This window comes from Erpetoichthys calabaricus, chromosome 8 (assembly GCF_900747795.2).
Source record: "Erpetoichthys calabaricus chromosome 8, fErpCal1.3, whole genome shotgun sequence".
Classification (NCBI taxonomy): Eukaryota; Metazoa; Chordata; class Cladistia; order Polypteriformes; family Polypteridae; genus Erpetoichthys; species Erpetoichthys calabaricus.
The window spans coordinates 175,532,589-175,552,314 of NC_041401.2; positions in this window are offsets into that span (position 1 = coordinate 175,532,589).

Sequence of the window (19,726 nt, forward strand, 5' to 3'; positions counted from 1 at the left end):
AGAAATCCCATGTACATAAGTATTCACCGCCTTTGCTCAATACTTTGTCGATGCACCTTTGGCAGCAATTCCAGCCTCAAGTCTTTTTGAATATGATGCCACAAGCTTGGCACACCTATCCTTGGCCAGTTTCGCCCATTCCTCTTTGCAGCACCACTCAAGCTCCATCAGGTTGGATGGGAAGCGTCGGTGCACAGCCATTTTAAGATCTCTCCAGAGATGTTCAATCGGAGTCAAGTCTGGGCTCTGGCTGGGCCACTCAAGGACATTCACAGAGTTGTCCTGAAGCCACTCCTTTGATATCTTGGCTGTGTGCTTAGGGTCGTTGTCCTGCTGAAAGATGAACCAGTCTGAGGTCAAGAGCGCTCTGGAGCAGGTTTTCATCCAGGATGTCTCTGTACATTGCTGCAGTCATCTTTCCCTTTATCCTGACTAGTCTCCCAGTTCCTGCTGCTGAAAAACATCCCCACAGCATGATGCTGCCACCACCATGCTTCACTGTAGGGATGGTGCCAGGTTTCCCCCAAATGTGACACCTGGCATTCACACCAAAGAGTTCAATCTTTGTCTCATCAGACCAGAGAATTTTCTTTCTCATGGTCTGAGAGTCCTTCAGGTGCTTTTTGGCAAACTCCAGGTGGGCTGCCATGTGCCTTTTACTAAGGAGTGCCTTCCGTCTGGCCACTCTACCATACAGGGCTGATTGGTGGATTGCTGCAGAGATGGTTGTCCTTCTGGAAGGTTCTCCTCTCTCCACAAAGGACCTCTGGAGCTCTGACAGAGTGACCATCGGGTTCTTGGTCACCTCCCTGACTAAGGCCCTTCTCCCCTGATCACTCAGTTTAGATGGCCGGCCAGCTCTAGGAAGAGTCCTGGTGGTTTCGAACTTTTTCCACTTAAGGATGATGGAGGCCACTGTGCTCATTGGGACCTTCAAAGCAGCAGAAATTTTTCTGTAACCTTCCCCAGATTTGTGCCTCGAGACAATCCTGTCTCGGAGGTCTACAGACAATTCCTTTGACTTCATGCTTGGTTTGTGCTCTGACATGAACTGTCAACTGTGGGACCTTATATAGACAGGTGTGTGCCTTTCCAAATCATGTCCAACCAACTGAATTTACCACAGGTGGACTCCAATTAAGCTGCAGAAACATCTCAAGGATGATCAGGGGAAACAAGATGCACCTGAGCTCAATTTCGAGCTTCATGGCAAAGGCTGTGAATACTTATGTACATGTGCTTTCTCAGTTTTTTTTATTTTTAATAAATTTGCAAAAATCTCAAGTAAATTTTTTTCACATTGCCATTATGGGGTGTTGTGTGTAGAATTCTGAGGAAAAACATGAATTTAATCCATTTTGGAATAAGGCTATAACATAACAAAATGTGAAAAAAGTGATGCGCTGTGAATACTTTCTGGATGCACTACATATATATATACTATATATATATATATATATACAGTATATATATATATATACAGTATATATATATATATATATATATATATATATATATATATATATATATATATATATATATATATATATACTCTCTATATATAAAATCCTCAGCCTAAAAGTGCAACAGTGATGTTTTTATGTCACTTTTTTGTCATGCTTTAAATCAGGCTTATTTTAAAACCTACATATATATGTTTGGTATCATTCTTTTCAGGATTTATCGAACTTTAATCTGATGTTAGATTTTCAGATTCTTATTCCGTTTTTAAATTATAAACTAAAACATAAAAGAACTCACATCCCGCAAGACGAGACTTTGTGCCAAAAGATTTTACCACACCCGGGGCTGGAAATAAAAGACAAAGAGTAGGACAGCTGCTCTACAGGCTTTTAAATGTTGAAAGTGCCCCCTGGCGGCCTCCATGGAACCCAACAGGGCTATACCAAACTTCAAGTTCCAGTGTGCCCTGTGGGAATCTGTGGTGCCACAGCCGCCCAGGAGGGTGGCCCTTTAGTGTCATAGGGAAGATAGTGCCTCGAATATGCTCTCTCCTCCGGTCCTTCCAACCAGCCAAGGCCACCCATCACACCCTCCAATTTCCTTCAGGATTAATAAAGTATCTATCTATCTATCTATCTATCTATCTATCTATCTATCTATCTATCTATCTATCTATCTATCTATCTATCTATCTATCTATCTATCTATCTATCTATCTATCTATCTATCTATCTATCTATCTGTATGTCTGTCTGTCTATCTATCTGTCTTTCTGTATGTGTGTCTGTCTGTCCTTTCTGATAAGGACAGCTTCTGGCTTCCCACAGCCTTTTATTGAATAGGGTTCATAAAATGGATGGATTTATGGAAGGTCTGCATTTGTAATCACCATGAATGACACCTCATCTAGTATTATTTTTAGATTACATTCATTGTGATAGGCACTATGAATATTCCACACGAACGAAAGATATTTTTAGATCTTGCTAGTTACAACAGGCTTAGTAGGAAATAAAAAACTGATTGGCAGCTGGAATTTGGCACATCACACAATTCTATTTCTCAGAGACAAATAAGGGCAGCCTGTACCTCTCAAACCAAACCAAATGCAGAGAACTGCCTGCTTACTGAAATGCTGGCTTTGTGTCCTGAACCCACGCAGTTTTAAACTTGCACGCATAGGCTTTCTCTTTAAATTGGATTTCAAATCTAGTGCCATGCCTTTGTACAGAATGTTTCTTAAGCCTTGAAATGGCCTAAAAATATCTAAATAAACCATGAAGGTCCTCGAGGCAAAGTCCGTGACCCCAGCATTAAATGTGGGAGGACCGCAGGCACAAAGTACTGGGCGGCGCCCACAACCATCCATCCAGCTGCTGTCTTCTCTCATTTCAAGGGCTTTCCAAACGTGCAGTTTCAATGGTCCCTCCGCCTGTCAAGCTCTCTTTGCTGTTCAGATTGTGACTGACTTCTAGACTTTGGAGATACTGAGAATCATCTACACAGAGACTCTCGGAGAATCATCTGACATGACACTGACCTGGAAAGCCTGACATCAGAAATGTGGTCCCTACACCGTGATTGGCACTCCTCCTATATTATAGCCTAAGCAACTGCCAAGAATGGTTTACTTTAATTTTACAAAGCAGACACCACATCTGATAGTATTTTGTTTTCCGCAACTTTAGGCCAGACCCTTGTGTTGCTCCCTTTTTGGAAACTTACCCAATTTGTTAGTAATGGAGACAGGCCAATACTGCGGATTGCACTTTTCAGCCTCTTTTCACAGGAGCAGATGCAGTTTATGTCACCCTGTGTGCTACTGGATACAAGCTCAGCTGACTATGAGGGAACACCTATGGAGGTGGGCTTGTTACATGTCCGACTGAGTGGGAGAGGCCATTCATATTTTTAAAAAATACAGGAAATAGATAGATAGATAGATAGATAGATAGATAGATAGATAGATAGATAGATAGATAGATAGATACTTTATTAATTAAATAAATAAATAAATGGCAAACTCGGCCGAAGATCAAAAGAGCAGTCACATATTGCCATTGGTAAAGAGAACCCCTGTAATATTTCTTGACATGCATCTGCTAAATAATTTGTTGGGTGAAAGTTCTCCATGGCGTACGGTGGCGCAGTGGGTAGTTTTGCTTTGCTTTGCTGCTGCCTCGCTGTTAGGAGACCCGGGTCTACCCTGTGTCGAGTTTGCATGTTCTCCCCGTGTCTGCGTGGCTTTCCTCTGGGTACTCCGGTTTCCTCCCACAGTCCAAAGACATGCAGGTTAGGTGGATTGGCGATTCTATATTGTGCTTGGTGTGTGTGCGCCCTGTGGTGGGCTGGCGCCCTGCCTGGGGTTTGTTGACTGGGATTGGCTCCAGCAGACCCCCGTGACCCTGTAGTTAGGATATAGCGGGTTGAATAATGGATGGATGGAAGTTCTCCATGCTGGTTTGTCAGACAGCGGATGGGCAGCATTCTTTATAATGGCTGTCAGTTTTATCTTCATTCTCTCCTCTATTCCAGTGAGTTGACAGTCTGTTTCATAACTTTTTATTTAGCTTCTTGATTTGGTGGGCCTCTCTTGAAGTGATGTTTCCAACCCACTTCATGACGGCATGGAAAATCTCCCTGATCATCACAAAGCTATAGAATGTAATTTCCAACATTAAAGGGGCATAACCTATTTAAAAAAAGAGTCTAATCTGTCCTGTCTTTTGTAGTTCTTCTGTGTTACTAGGCCAGGCCAACCTGTTACTGATGTGGACCCCCAAGTCCTTGTAGCAGTGCATCACCTCCACATCTTCTCCTTGAGCAGTGAGCTGGTTTAGAGGGTCTTTGGTGCATTGAAAGCCATTTCTTTGGTTTTGCTGATGTTTAGTTACAGACAGTTCTCGAAGCTCTCCATCTTACTCGTATCCTCTGTCTGATTGTTCTTGTCAATCATCAAAGAATATCTGCAAGTGCCATGACCTGGTGTTATAATAATCACATCCTCCAAATTCTCTGTGGTGCATATGAAGGTTCCCAGCTTATATTGACTTGGATAAGCTGCCATCCCCTGTTTTAATTAATGGGATATTATTTACTGGCGCTGATGGCTGCACTCACTAACCTCCTTAAGTATTCTCTGATAAAGGTTATCTGGTCCGGGTGATTTGTTTAATCCAAGCAGCCTTTCTTCCTAATCACTAAGCACTCTTGGCAGTCACTGATCTTTCTGTGAACTTATCGACTTCTTCACACGTGTAAACTTCATAAAACTGCAGATTCAGCTCTTTGGCCGGTGCTCTGTCTGTATATTTTAGTTTGTCCTTATCACTCCTATTGCACTTCCCCTAATCGCCTATTCTTTTGTAACTAGAATACTGAAAGAATTTCTTACTAAAATGGTTGAATACAAAGAAGGTTTTAAGCTCATCATTTACAAATCATTTATACTTTCATGCATGATTGCAGACTCAAGTTCACTAACATTACCATTGTATTAAACTTATCCATTATTAGTAAATGTTTCAGGCATTGCTACTGTATGCAATCTCCATTTCAGTGGTTCATGGCATCGTCCCTAATCCTCTTACTGTAATATCCGTCCCTTCTCTCTGACTCTGTCTCTGTTATTGTCCTGTTTAGTAGACAGAAGGAGCTCATTTTTAAATATAATTTACTCATTGTAACTCTGTCAGGCTGTTGAGCAGGTGCTGTCAGAACTGAATGCTATACCTGATAATGCTATTCACTACTTGTGCAGGGGCATCGGACCAGTGGTGGTCTCGAGGTCACCGACTCGGCCTTTTGTCTTTCATTACAGTGCCGTGGCATTCAGGTGTCCTCATCAGTGTAGCCACTTAAGATGAACTTAGCACAGGTATTACTGCATTAACACAAGGCGCTGCTTACTGGGATCACACGTACTTTAAGAAATATAGCAAAAGTTAGACCTCTTATATCATTGAAAGATGCTGAGAAATTAGTTAACTCTTTTGTTTTCAGTCGCCTAGATTACTGTAACGCACCCCTCTCAGGACTACCCAAAAAGACATAAATCGATTGCAACAGTGCAGAATGCAGCTGTTAGAGTCTTAACTAGGAAAAGAAAATCCGAGCACATCTCCAGTTTTGATGTCACTACACTGGTTACCTGTGTCATTCAGAATTGACTTTAAAATTCTGCTTATGGTTTACAAAGCCTTAAATAATCTCGCTCCATCTTGTATATGTCTGACACTTTATATTCCAAATCGTAACCTCAGATCCTCAAATGAGTGTCTGCTTAGAATTCCAAGAGCTAAACTTAAAAGAAGTGGTGAGGCGGGCGGCCTTCTGCTGTTATGCACCTAAAATCTGGAATAGCCTGCCAATAGGAATTCGGTAGGCTGATACGGTGGAGCACTTTAAAAAAACTGCTAAAAACACATTACTTTAACATGGCTTTCTCATATCTTCATTTTAATTTAATCCTGATGCTCTGCATATTCAATTAATTATCATTACTATTCATGGTGGCTCCAAAATCCATATTAACCCCTACTCTTTCTTCTGTTCTTTTTCCGGTTTTCTGTGGTGGCGACCTGCGTCACCACCACCTGATCAAAGTACCATGATGTCCCCACATTGATGGATTAAAGGCCAGAAGTCCATGTGACCGTCATCATCTAGTCCTTCCATGAAAACCCTGAATACAATGAGGACAGATCATTTATGTCAGGTAGAATGCCTACAGGGGGCTGGGCGGTCTCATGGGCTAAGAACCCCTGCAGATTTTATTTTTTTTCTCCAGCCATCTGGAGTTTTTTTTTTTGTTTATTCTGTCCTCCCTGGCCATCGGACCTTACTTTTATTCTATGTTAATTAGTATTCTCTAATTTTAATTCTTACTTTGTCTTTTTTCTCTTTCTTCATCATGTAAAGCACTTTGAGCTTCATTATTTGTATGAAAATGTGCTATATAAATAAATGTTGTTGTTGTTGTCGTTGTAGTTGACTTGGCAAACACGACTCTATGACGTCACTCTAAAAATTGAAGGTGCCAGTGTGGCTCCTCAGAGCTATGCCACAGGGGAACCATTTTTGCTTCCCAAAAGACCCATCCATGTGAAGGTTCCAGGAAGAACCTTTTTTGTATTTAGATCTGTAATGGACTCCTTACAGTAAATAACCATGAATAGAGGGTAACTGGGTCTTGATTTTAAAATGACTCTCACTGCACAGAATCACCCAGGCTAAGTCCCAGTTTTCTTAATCTGTTATGTGCTGCTAGGAAGCCTAACACACATTAAAGGTTTCAATTTATTTTTCTACATATTATATATTTTTATTTTATTAATTTTCATTGTAATCATTCCATACAAACAGATCCATTTATAACCCAACAAATTTGAAAACAAATCAAACCCCATCCCTGAGAAGGAGAGCTTAGCTAAAGGAAAATTTCTTTAAGCTTTTTAATAAGGCAACATTAGACAAAAGAAGGGGAGAAGTAAATATCTATATAAATAAGAGATGGAGAAGGGAGTTAAATACAATAATAGTTAATTCTCTTATTCTAAAATAATATTGATTAAATCCTGCCAAGTTTTGAAAAAATTTTGTACAGATCCTCTAACTGAAAATTTGATTTTTTCCAATTTCAAATAATATAAAACATCAGTTTCCCACTGACTTATAAGAGGAGAATTAGGATTCTTCCAATTTAACAAAATAAGTCTGCGTGCCAAGAGTGTAGTGAATGCAATCACCGTTTGTTTGTCCTTCTCCAATTCAAGTCCATCTGGAAGGACACCAAACACAGCTGTTAGTGGGTTAGGAGGGATTGTGATACTAAGGCTGTCTGAGAGGCACTTAAAAATTTTTTGTCCAAAATGATGTTTGTTTGGTGCAGGCCCAGAACATGTGACCCAGTGAGGCAGGAGCTTGGTTGCAGCGCTCGCAGGTTGGATCCTGGCCTGGAAACATTTTGGACAGTTTTAAGCGAGACAGATGAGCTCGATATATAATTTTTAGTTGAATAATTCTATGCTTTGCGCATATAGAACTCGAGTGAATTCTCTGCTTTGCTACCTTCCACTCCTTTTCTGATATATTGATTAAGAGATCTTCTTCCCAATGTCCTCTTGGATCTTTGAAAGGTAGGGACTCTAATAAGATTTTATATATTGCGGAAATAGTGTTTGTTTCCTCGGAATTGAGCAGTATTTTTTCCAGCATTGTGGAGGGTGCAAGGTGGGGGAAATCGGGCAATTTCTGTTTAACAAAATTTCTAATTTGAAGATAGTAAAAGAAATGTGTAGCTGGGAGGTTAAATTTTGAACGTAATTGTTCAAAAGATGTAAATATGTTGTCTATATAAAGATCTCTGAGCATTTTAATCCCAAAACTTTTCCAGGTATTAAAAACTGGATATACTTGCGAAGGTTGAAAGAGGTGGTTCCCTTGCAAAGGTGCCACTGATAAAAGATTTTCCATCTTAAAATGCTTCCTAATTTGGTTCCATATTCTGAGTGAGTAAAGCACAATTGGGTTATTAGTATATTTGCGATAACTTTCATTTATTGGAGAGCAAAGCAGGGAATATAAAGAAGTACTACAGGATTTTACTTCTATTGCAGACCAAGCCTGTGTATGTGCATTTATTTGTGTCCAGGTTTTTATGGCTTGTATGTTTGCTGCCCAGTAATAAAACTGAAAATTAGGTAAAGCCATGCCACCTTCTGCCTGAGGTCTTTGTAGGGTCGCTCTTCGGATACGTGGGTGTTTTGAGTTCAAATGAATGAGGTTATTATTGAATCTAACTGTTTAAAAAACGATTTATTGATATATATTGAAATGTTTTGAAATAAAAAGAGAAGTTTAGGAAGGATATTCATCTTAACACTGTTAATTCTTCCGGCTAGAGTGAGATGAAGGGTTGACCATCTATGCAAGTCTTGCTTAATTTTTTCCATACAGACGCCAAAATTTTGTTGATAAAGAGCTTTATGTTTACTTGTGATATTTACCCCTAGGTATTTAAACTGATCTGCTATGGTAAAAGGTAGGGTGTCTAATTTAATATTATATGCTTGTGAGTTCACTGGAAAGAGTATACTTTTATTCAGATTAATTCTAAGACCAGATATCTTTTGAAATTCTGTTAGTGCTGTTAAAACAGCAGGGACAGTGTTTTCTGGGTCCGATATATATAAGACCATATCATCTGCATATAGAGAAATTTTCTGTTCCAGTCCTTCTCTGACAATCCCCTTTATCTGATGAGAATTTCGGCAGTGAACCGCCAGTGGTTCAATAGCGATTGCAAACAACAGTGGCGACAAGGGACATCCTTGTCTGGTACCACGTTCTAGTTTAAAGTAGTCTGAGCAAATTTTATTAATACAAACTGAAGCTTCTGGACTGGTATACAGTAGTTTAATCCAAGCACAAATATTCGGGCCAAACCCAAATTTCTCCAATGCAGTGAAAAGGTAATTCCATTCGATCATGTCAAATGCCTTTTCTGCGTCTAATGATAGTAATATCTCTGGGGTGTTTGATTTTGCTGGTGAATATATAACATTAAACAAGCGTCGGAGATTTGAAGATAGATGTCGGCCTTTAATAAATCCAGTTTGATCTTGTGATATTACCGAGGGCAGCACTTTCTCCATCCTTCTAGCTAGGATTTTTGAGAGTATCTTAACATCATTATTCAGGAGTGAAATTGGTCTATATGATGCACATTGTAACAAGTCCTTATTTTGTTTAGGAAAGACGGTGATTAATGCTTGTCGAAATGTTTGGGGTAGTATTTGGTGGTCTTTAGCTTCTGTAAATGTTACCAATAAGAGTGGAGCTAGCTGAGTGGAGAATTTCTTATAAAACTCTACGGGGTAACCATCAGGGCCTGATGATTTCCCGCTTTGTAGTGACTTTATAGCGTCTAGTAATTCTGTTAGCGTTAGAGGTTTATCTAGTTCCTCAGCACTTAAAGCATCTATTTGTGGTATTTGTGAATTATCCAGAAATGCATTAGATTGCGTGTTGTCTTCTTTGGGCTCAGTGGAATATAAAGACTTATAGTAATCTCTAAATGTGTGCATTATTTTATTATGGTCGATGATTTCTTCTCCATTCTTGTTGGTGATTACTGGTATTGCATTGTGAACTTCTTGTTTATGAATTTGTTGAGCTAAAAGCTTATTAGCTTTTTCTCCGTGTTCATAGTAATGCTGTCTAGACTTATAAATAAGTTGTTCAGTTTCTTTAGTTGTTAAGATGTTAAGTTCTGTATGCAAGGCCTGCCTTTTCCTGTGAAGAGCTTCACTTGGACGCCTGGCTTGTTCTTCATCTATTCTAGTAATTTCATTTCTTAGCTCTGACACTTTCTTGGTTTCTAATTTATTTCTATGGGAAAGATATGAAATAATCTGGCCTCTTAGGAAGGCCTTTAGAGTTTCCCAGAGTGTTCCTGCAGAAACCTCTGTAGACGTGTTTGTCTCTAGGAAGAAGCTGATTTGTTTGGATATAAATTCTATTTTTCTACATATTAAGAAATTTTTAATAAGAACCAACTTCATATGTAAAGAACCCTTCTGAGAATGAAATGGTGCTTGGTCAAGCAAACGTTCTACGAGGAACCATACAACTCAATAAAGAACCATAAAATGCCAATAAAGAGCCAGCATTTTTAAATGTGTACCTTCCCTTCTTCTCTTGCAGCTGCTTGTGAGAGGCAAACACAAAGAGATTTCGGGCAAATGAGGGAGCGACGCTAACAAACATGGGTGTTGTTGGCAGCTGCCTTTGTACTAGACAGATTTACTCCATCTGCTTTTGTTGGGCTGTCTACACTTAAATATGAAGAAGAAAAAAAGCCCCCTTGAGACTTCAACGTGTGGCAAATGCCACCGGAACAGCATGTCATTGTCCAGGGCTCATTGTTTTCAGGGAACCTGTCTCAAGATCATGTACGCCTTCTTGAAACTTACAAACAAGACTTTTGTTTATATGCAGTGTTCTGACAGGTGGGATGGCCTCCATTGTCCTCTCCGTTTTCACAAAGGTTCCCATTTTAGTGCCCACTCACCCTGAACTTGCAAGCTTTCATCTCGAAGAATAAAGCAAGAGACTCACGGAGACCAAACTCCCGGACTTCAGAAAGCTTCCTTTTCTTTCATCATCAGTATTGCCCATCTTTAATTATCCAGGCTTAAAATAAAGTTCATGCAAACAAAAAGATTCACGTTAGTGATAAAACTGTCACACTAGAGGGCTGTTTTGTGTTATTTCAGTCAGGAATTAATTTTTCCAGTCCCACCTATTGGGTTACCTCTCTTCACAGCATGGAAATAATAATACAGTGTAGAATTTCCAACATTAAAATGTAAATAATATAGCAAGGGTGGTGTCTAGGTGGCTCTCGGAAATCAGTGCCAAAAGCCTGCTATTATAAAAAAAAATATATAATTTTTATGTGATTTATAGAATGTGGTTAACAAATACTAAAATGTGTAATTTATCTAAACTCCCATATTTGACATTAGCAAGGCAATCAAACCTGCAGCAATATAATATAATATAAAAATAATCAAAAATGATGTACACAGTGCATTTTACAATGAGTGTTGTCACAAAGCATCTTCAATGGCTCTTAAACACCAAGAGAAAGGTAAAACATGTCAATGACAAGGAAGGCAGTAAAACCTAAAGTCCTTAGGTCAGCACCAGATAATTAATAATCAGGTATGTCCTGTAGACTTCATGGTGATTTTTGAGGATTTAGTTATAAACCTGACTAAACAAATGTGTCTTTAGCCTGGATTTGAACATTGAATGAATGTTTGGGTGTCGTACTTCTGTAGGATGAGTGCTTCACATGTGGCTTTTTCATTTCCAGTGTAAAGAGGAGACACAACAATGTTGAAGGTTTTGGGAGCACCACCCTGGGTGAACCTCATATATTCAATGCCAGCACAAAAACAAAGTGTAGAATCATCCTTTCAAACAATAGTCCTAGAGAGAACTGAACTAGGTTGGTAGACCTCTTAAATATGTAGGTCTTCGACGGGAAGGGGATGGTCCAGGAGGGTGGGCAATGGAAGTGACATCAGCGCTGGAGTGGCAGTTAGGCTTCCATTCTGCAGAGGAAGGAAAAGAGAATTGCATTAAACCACAGCGCCAACTACCTGATTCATCAGATTATTACCATTACTCGAGCCCTTAAGATGTCCTCCATGTGCATGCACATGACAACAGACATGCACAAGACCACTCTCTGATGGACTGCTGATGTGGGCTGCTGGGATACGTTCCATCACAGTGGCCAATCAACAAACACATTTGGAATCACCAATCAACCTATCAAGTACATTTATGGAGTTGTGGGATGAAAACCAGAGTAGTCAGAGCATAACCCAGGCAGACATAGGACAATTGTGCAGACTCCACATGGATGGTGTACTGGTGAGGAATTCACAGTCAATGTGCTGGAACTGTGAAGCAGCAGCACTGACCACTGCAATACTGTGAAGTTGCACACTGATTAGGACATTCAAGGAAAAAAATGTCAATGTACTCTGCACTCATAAAAATATCCATCCACCCATCCATCTTCTAAACCCAACTATGTATAGCAGGATTACAGAGAACTGATGGTGGTGGTGGAAGGCAGGAACAGTTCCAGGGCACTAGGCCATCACATGATAAAAATATAATATAATATAATCTGTTGTGATGGATGGCCGGCGAGAGTTTCCGGCCCTCACCCCCAGGCCACCAGGAGGAGCTCTCCTGACAGCATGGATGTGCCCTGAATTCCAGCAGGGCCTCATGGACTTTGTAGTTTTTATACACAGCCCTGCTGGATACCTTGGGGACCACTGGGAGTCGCTGTAGGGAGGCCCGTGGACTCATATATGCCCTATAACCCGGAAGTGAGTCATAATCCAATGACAGGAAGAAACGACGTGCTTCCGGGGTGAAAATAAGGACTGTTTACCCTGACCTGGAAGAAATGAGAACTTGTGGGTAATGGAACGGAAACACCTCCGGGTCAGGGGGTATAAAGGACTCCGGGAAAGCCCAGACATTGAGCTGAGCTGGGAGGAAGGGTGGCGAAGTGTCTGGGAGAGGAGGAGTGTTTATTGTGATTTATTATTGATTATTCATATTTGTATGTGTAGTGTGGAGTGGAGGGTGCTTAGTGCACATTATTATCATAAAAATAAAAAGGACTTTTACCTGGTGTTTGGCGTACTACCTGAGGGTTCGAGAGGTCGATAAATACCTCAACTGTTACACTGTATATATATATATATATATACTGTATATAAAATTTAACATCTCTCTGTATGTCTGTCCACTTTTCATGCGAGAACTACTTAACGGATTTAGATTGTGTTTTTTTCTATAATTTGCTTGAACATTCCAGTTTATTTTACGACATCTCTCATTGTGCTAAGTATCATAGTTCGCTTGCGGTACCGATTTATTTGTGCAAATCTGAGAGAGTAGCTGTGGGTGGAGGGGAGGGGGGGCGGGACCTTCCTCACTCATGCGCCAGCCTCTGTTCAAGTCAGTCTACCTCTCGCCACGTGTTGGAGTGTACCTTGCCTCCACTTAGTTAGCGATACCTGTTTGTTCAACAGAATTATCATCTAGAGATGGTTAAGGAGTAACGTTTGATGTTTTTGAGAGAGTGTTCAGAGCTACGTGAGTTTTAGAAGGTAACTGCTGATTGGTAGAGATATCATAGCCATATGCTCTTCTCCCCACCCGGTGGACACTCTCCTGTCAGAGCTGAACACAATCAGATGCAATGTCAACATTTGATGTTGGAGCGTACCTACCTTCCACTTGGCCAGAATTACATTTAAAAATTTTTTTAATTGGTTTTTAAAATTTGTCCTGTTTCACTACTACATGGGCAGAGCTGCGGGGGACAGGTAGTATGACATAATATAATATAATACACACACTGAGCAAATTATTAGGAGCACCTGTACTCCTGTTCATCCATGCAATTATCTAATCAGCCAATCATATGGCAAAAGCACAATGCATAAAACTCAGCAAATACAGGTCAGGAGCTTCAGTTAATTTTCCCATCAAACACCAGAGGTTGGCGGCATGCACTTATAACAGCATGTTGCCGCACCCACTACATGGCAAACCACCCGGATTGAGATCCGAGTGCAGCAGGTGACACCTCAGTACCAACAGGGTGAATATTTTTACAGTGGCTGGAGTGCCATTCCTGCCAACAACCGCCAAGTTTTCCCTACAAGTTGGAGGACCTGCTTACAGGGCTGTATGCAGATTAATGCCATACTCAGGATGGAGAAATTGCAGGTTAAGGGCCTTGCTCAGGTGCCCAATGGAGCAGAGTCACTTTTGATATTTATGGGATTCAAACTAGCAACCTTCCAATTGCTGGCACAGATCCCTAACCTCAGAGTCAACACTCTTCCCGCACCAAACACCAGAATTAGGATAAAATGTGATCTCGGTGATTTCAACCGTGGCATGAATGTTGGTGCCAGATGGGCTGGTTTGAGTATTTGTGTAAGTGCTCTTCTAGGATTTTTCCTGCACAACAGTCTCTAGAGTTCATAAAAACAAAAACACATCCAAGTGAGCAGCAGTTCTTTGGATGGAAACGCCTTGTTGATGAGAAAGTTTAGAGGAGAATGGCCAGACGGCTGCGAACTGACAGGAAGGCTATGGTAACTCAAATAGCCACTCTGTGCAACTGTGGTGAGCAGAAAAGCATCTCAGAACACACAACACGTCTGACCTTGAAGCAGATGGGCTACAACAGCAGAAGACCATGTTGGGTTCCACTCCTGTCATCCAGGAACAGAAAGCTGAGGTTGCAGTGGGCACAGTTTCACCAGAACTAGACAGTTGAAGGCTAGAAAAATAAAACCTGATCTGATGAATCTCAATTTCAGCTGAGACACACAGATTGTAGGGTTAGAGTTTGGTGCCAACAGTATGAATCCATGCATCCAACCTGCCAGTCCAGGCAGTTGGTGGTGGTGGTGGCTTAATGGTTAGAGGAATGTTTTCTTGGGCCTGTCAATGCCAATCAATCATTGTTTGAATACAATGGAATATTATTGTTGCTGACCAAGTACTTCCCTTCATTTTCCCATCTTCTAATGGCCACTTCCTGTGCGATAATGCACCTTCAAAGCGCAACACAAAAGTCATCTCAAACTGGTTTCATGAACATGACAAGGAGTTCAGTGTTCTTCAGTGGCCTTCCCAGTCACCAGAACTGTCTCCAAAAGAACACCTTTGGGATGTGTTGGAATTGGAGTTTTGCAGCATGGATGTAGAGCTGACAAATCGGCAGAAATTTTGTGATGCAATCATGTCAACATGGACCAGAATCTCAAAGAAATGTTTCCGACATCTTGTGGAATCCTTGCCATGAAGAAATGAGGCTGTTTTGAGAGCAAAAAGATTTCCTACCGAGTATCAGTACAGTGGTCCTAAGATTTGGCCCAGTGAGCATATGTGGCAGTTGCCACTGCTTGTGTGGAGTTTACAAGCGATACTCATGTGGGGTACTCTGATGTTCCTCCCATATCTTAAAATGAAAACTGTGATAAAATTCAGCTCATAACATCCCATTTAACAGGTTGAAGAGTTCAGTTGTGAAACTACTTGATGGGATTTGACATAAATAATCCATGCCTTCCATACAGGGATATTAATTTAACATTCTCTTCTATTCTTCTCACTGTTTTTTTCTTTCCTTCGTTCGATGGATTGAGAGAATGATGAAGATAACACCTTCCTGGTCTCAGTTCTTATGGCATATGTTAAGATCTGAAGAAGCAGGGTGTTGAATCAATCCTTTCAAAGTAACAGTCCAGTTATTTTCAATCATTTAGCTTGCTGATAAAAATGACAAACTAACCTCCTTAGCAGTATGTTTACACCCCCCCCCCCCCCAGAAAAATCCAGCCACAAATTCTCCACTGGATTGAGATCTGAACCCTGACTTGACCACTCTGGAACACATTGTTGTTTTTAAGCCATTCCTGGGCAGTTTCGGCTTTATGTGTGGAGTTATTGCCCTGCTGGAAAGCAAATCTTTGCCCAAGGCACAGATTTCTTGCAGACTGTATCAGGATTACCTGCAGGGTTTTGCTGCATGCATTTTCCCCTCAGCCATTACAAGCCTCCCTGGGCCTGCTGCAGAGTTGCAGACCCACAGTATGATGCTGCCACCACCATGCGTCACAGCAGGGATGTTGTGTTTTTGATAATGTGTTGTGTTCAAAAATAACATTTAGTCTGATGACCAAAAAGCTAAAATTTGTTCTCATCAAACCATACTGACTTTGAAGTCTCCCATGTACCTTCAGGAAAACTCTCTGTAGCTGTTACACTTACATTATTGTAAAGATATAGTAAAATTTATAACAGACAAAAATAATCTGCAAGTGATAAAACTAAATATTTTGGTATGCACATCGATAAATATCAAAAATAAATGATTTAAAAAATAGTACTTTAAGGCCAAAAGGCACGGATTTTCAGCAAAATTAAAAAAAAAGCTTCTCCCGCTTTAGCATTTGTAATATTTTATTGCATACTTATATCCAGTTTCATTCCAAAATCTCAAGCCCCCAACCCCTCAACAGGCTTCTTACTTAGCAGCTAAAATGAAGTGGCATTGCATGTAAGCTTCAGTTCAGCATGCCCTGTCATGTGTACAGCCACGCCCCCTCATTACCATAAAGACTTCAAAGCCTTGCGGGCGGCGACCGTAAGAATTCCAGTCACAGCGTTGAATTTTCTGAAATTGCGAACATCTAGTGAAGTGGGTACTTGATAATTCGGAGAAATCAACATGCGTATGAAGTAAGGCCACCCACTTGTTAATCTATAATGAATTTAAACTCAATTTCCTCCTTAAAATTGCACAGACAGAATAATAATAATTACTAAATATAATTAGAAATAATAGGGCCTGCTATTGAAATCCTTTTGAGCTTCTCCATCACAGTTGTTATGTTTCAGCCAAGTAAACACTCCCTGGCTTATGTGAATTTACTGTTTTATTGTTGATTTTGAGTTATTGTTTTTCATGTTTTTATGTAGTTCCTCTTAGGTTTGCTTATTATTTGTTATTTATGTACTATGTTTTTAAATGTTCAGCATTCCTCAAGAGACTGCTGCCAGGCTCTCACTCTGCCTTATGTTATGAAATTAAAGAATTGCTAAGCACGTCAGTCCAAAAAACATAAAAATATGTCAAACCCCAGCAAACAAGAAGGGTAAACAAAGGATCATTATTAAAATAAAAAGATTGATTTCACACAAAAACGCTTTGAACATAAAGCAGTGGAGCACAAAAATGAGTTGCCTAAAACCAGGCAATCCAAGGCAATCCAAGCAAAAGAAAAGTCCCAATACAAAACCTAAAGAGTGGTCAAGAACAGAGCAAAAAGGTAAAAAAAAAATACAATAAATCACAAAGCACCATAAAAATCACATTAAACACTCACTAACACCCAAGTGCATTCCAATGAACCACAAGGTACTGTGGGCTAGTCTCGCCTTTATAGTGCTGAGGGCACTCCATACAGTTGATGGACAGATGGTCCTTCCTCTTGGCGAACCACCCACAAAACACAAGGAACTTAACGCATAGGGAAAACAGCAAAAAAAGAAAATAATAATAAGTAACATTAACATAAACATAACCAGGATATATTTTAAGAGACAGAGAAAAAAAACACAGGGCAGAATGTATTTTGTCAATAAAATTAATCCCATAACTAAAAATAAGTGTGATATTTAAGTAAGTGTGATAATACGTGTGATAGCGAGTAGCAACCCTAAACAGAGCAGGGGCAAAAAGCCTAGTCTAATACCTGACAGTGTTCCCTCACTGGTTCATCCTTAGGCTGTGTCAGGTAGATACAGGGACGGGATTGGAGGGGGAAAAAGGGAGGACTGGAGATACATGGAAGTGAGGAGAGGAGAGGGAGGACATGTGGAATAGAGCTGAGCAGAGAAGATAACTTTAGCAGAACTCTGACAGATAGTGAGACAGATATATACAAGAAGACAGCTTTAGCAGAATGCTAAACTGATACAGGTTGGATAATGGATGGATGGATGGATGGATACAAAAGAAGTGGCAGCATTATGCTGACAAGGACGAGAAAGCTATAATACATCCATCCATCCATTATCCAACCCGCTATATCCTAACTACAGGGTCATGGGGGTCTGCTGGAGCCAATCCCAGCCAACACAGGGTGCAAGGCAGGAAACAAACCCCGGGCAGGGCACCAGCCCACCGCAGGGCACACACACACACACCAAGCACACACTAGGGACAAGTTAGAATCACCAATGCACCTAACCTGCACGTCTTTGGACTGTGGGAGGAAACCCACGCAGACACAGGGAAAACATGCAAACTCCACACAGGGAGGACCCGGGAAGCGAACCCGGTTCTCCTAACTGCGAGGCAGCAGCGCTACCCACTGCGCCACCGTGCCCCCCCCCGCTATAATACATTGAAATGTAAAAAAAAAAAAAGTGGAAAAAGAAACGTACGGCAAAACGCTGGTGGATAGAGAGAAAGAGAGAAGGAGAAAACCAAAGTCGATAAATGATTTAGGGGGATGAAAGTGAACGCAAATCCCAAACAGGCACTATTGGATAGAAGGTGTCCAGGAGGCAAAAATAATTGGGAGAGGAGGAGAACCGGAACAGGGGTGGATGGAGCGTGAGGGGAATAAACGAAGAGAAAGACGGTAGGGAGCGAGTGCAACATGCTGGTGAGTTTTCTTTTTCCCGATCCAAGACAGAAGTGAAATGAAAGGCCAAAGGAGGCACACAAGGAGGAGGAGATCATTCATCCAAGGTCTGTGTGTGTGTGTGTGCGTGTGCATGTGCGTGTGTGTGTGTGTGTGTGTGTGTGTGTGTCTTTTTTTGTTTGGTTTATTTGTTATTTGGCTTGAGGTGAAACTCAAGTGATGGCGGCCAGTGCTGTTTTATTTGTTGGCTACTACGCCCCCGAGCTACGTTTGGGGCCCCCAACAGAGTGACTAATTACTCTGAACGCTATAGGTGCTAAGGGTGAGCTCACCAGTAGTGTTGGGAGGATGATATATGGTTGTTTTTTTATTTCGCGCTGTACAAAGTTATAATATGCCAATGTTTGGTTGTCTGTTGTTAATGTCAAGCAAAGAGAAAGTTTTCTTTTCTCTAAACTAGGTGTAAGTTGTGATTTGTTATAAGCTAAATGGTTGGAGGTGACCAATATTGGAAATTCAACTATTGGGTGGCGACACCATATTAAAGAACTCAGTGCCTTACACACTGCTTAGAAAGGAATGGTGGTGCCAAGGGGGTTACATAAATAAAAGACATAAAACAAAAACTTCAACCCTACGCCAGGGGAGGAATCCTGGCTAAAATATAAAATCTTTATATTGAGGTCAGAGAAAGGATCCCAGCAGAGTGGTTTGAGGTTTTGTTTTAGTTTGATTTTTGGCTTTTTTGGGTTATTTTCTTGTGTTCTTGCTTTTCCAGATACCAGGAAGTTAATTTACAAAAACCTTTAAAATGTCTCACACTTGAGTCACAGGTCACAACCTCTAAAACTACACCCCGTAGCAATGGCTCAATGCATCATGGCAGCAAATCTACAAAATGGTGGCATCCATGAAGAAAGAAAATGGTGTTGGAAAAACATGAAAATAATGTAACTACTTTGAATACATTTTAATAAAAAGAAAGTAATCTCAGAGTTAGAATCTGAGTATTTCAAAATCCAGAATGGTGAGAAAAGAAGACAGAAAAACAAAGTATAGAAGACAGGAAATATTTTTAAAATCCACATTATAACAACATGAATGGTATGTGAATTTGCAAAATATTTATTATTAGTTCAGGAAGTTAATGTTAATGTTACAGACGTCTGCACACGTGCAGGGAAACTCTAGTATGGCGTGTTAGAATTTTATTTCCTAAAAGCAATCTACAGTGGATTCAGAGAGTATTCAGACCCCTTCACACTTTCCATATTTTATTACATTGCTGCATTGTGCTAAAATCATTTAAATGAAAATTTTCTCTCATTGAACAACACTCAACCCCCCAGAATGACAAAGCAAAAACAGTATTGTAGGAATTTTTCCAAATTTATTAAAAATAAAAAAACTGAAACATCTTAGTGACTCAAGTACTCAGACCCTTTACTCAGTACATAGTTGAAGCCCCGGTGGCAGCCATTCCA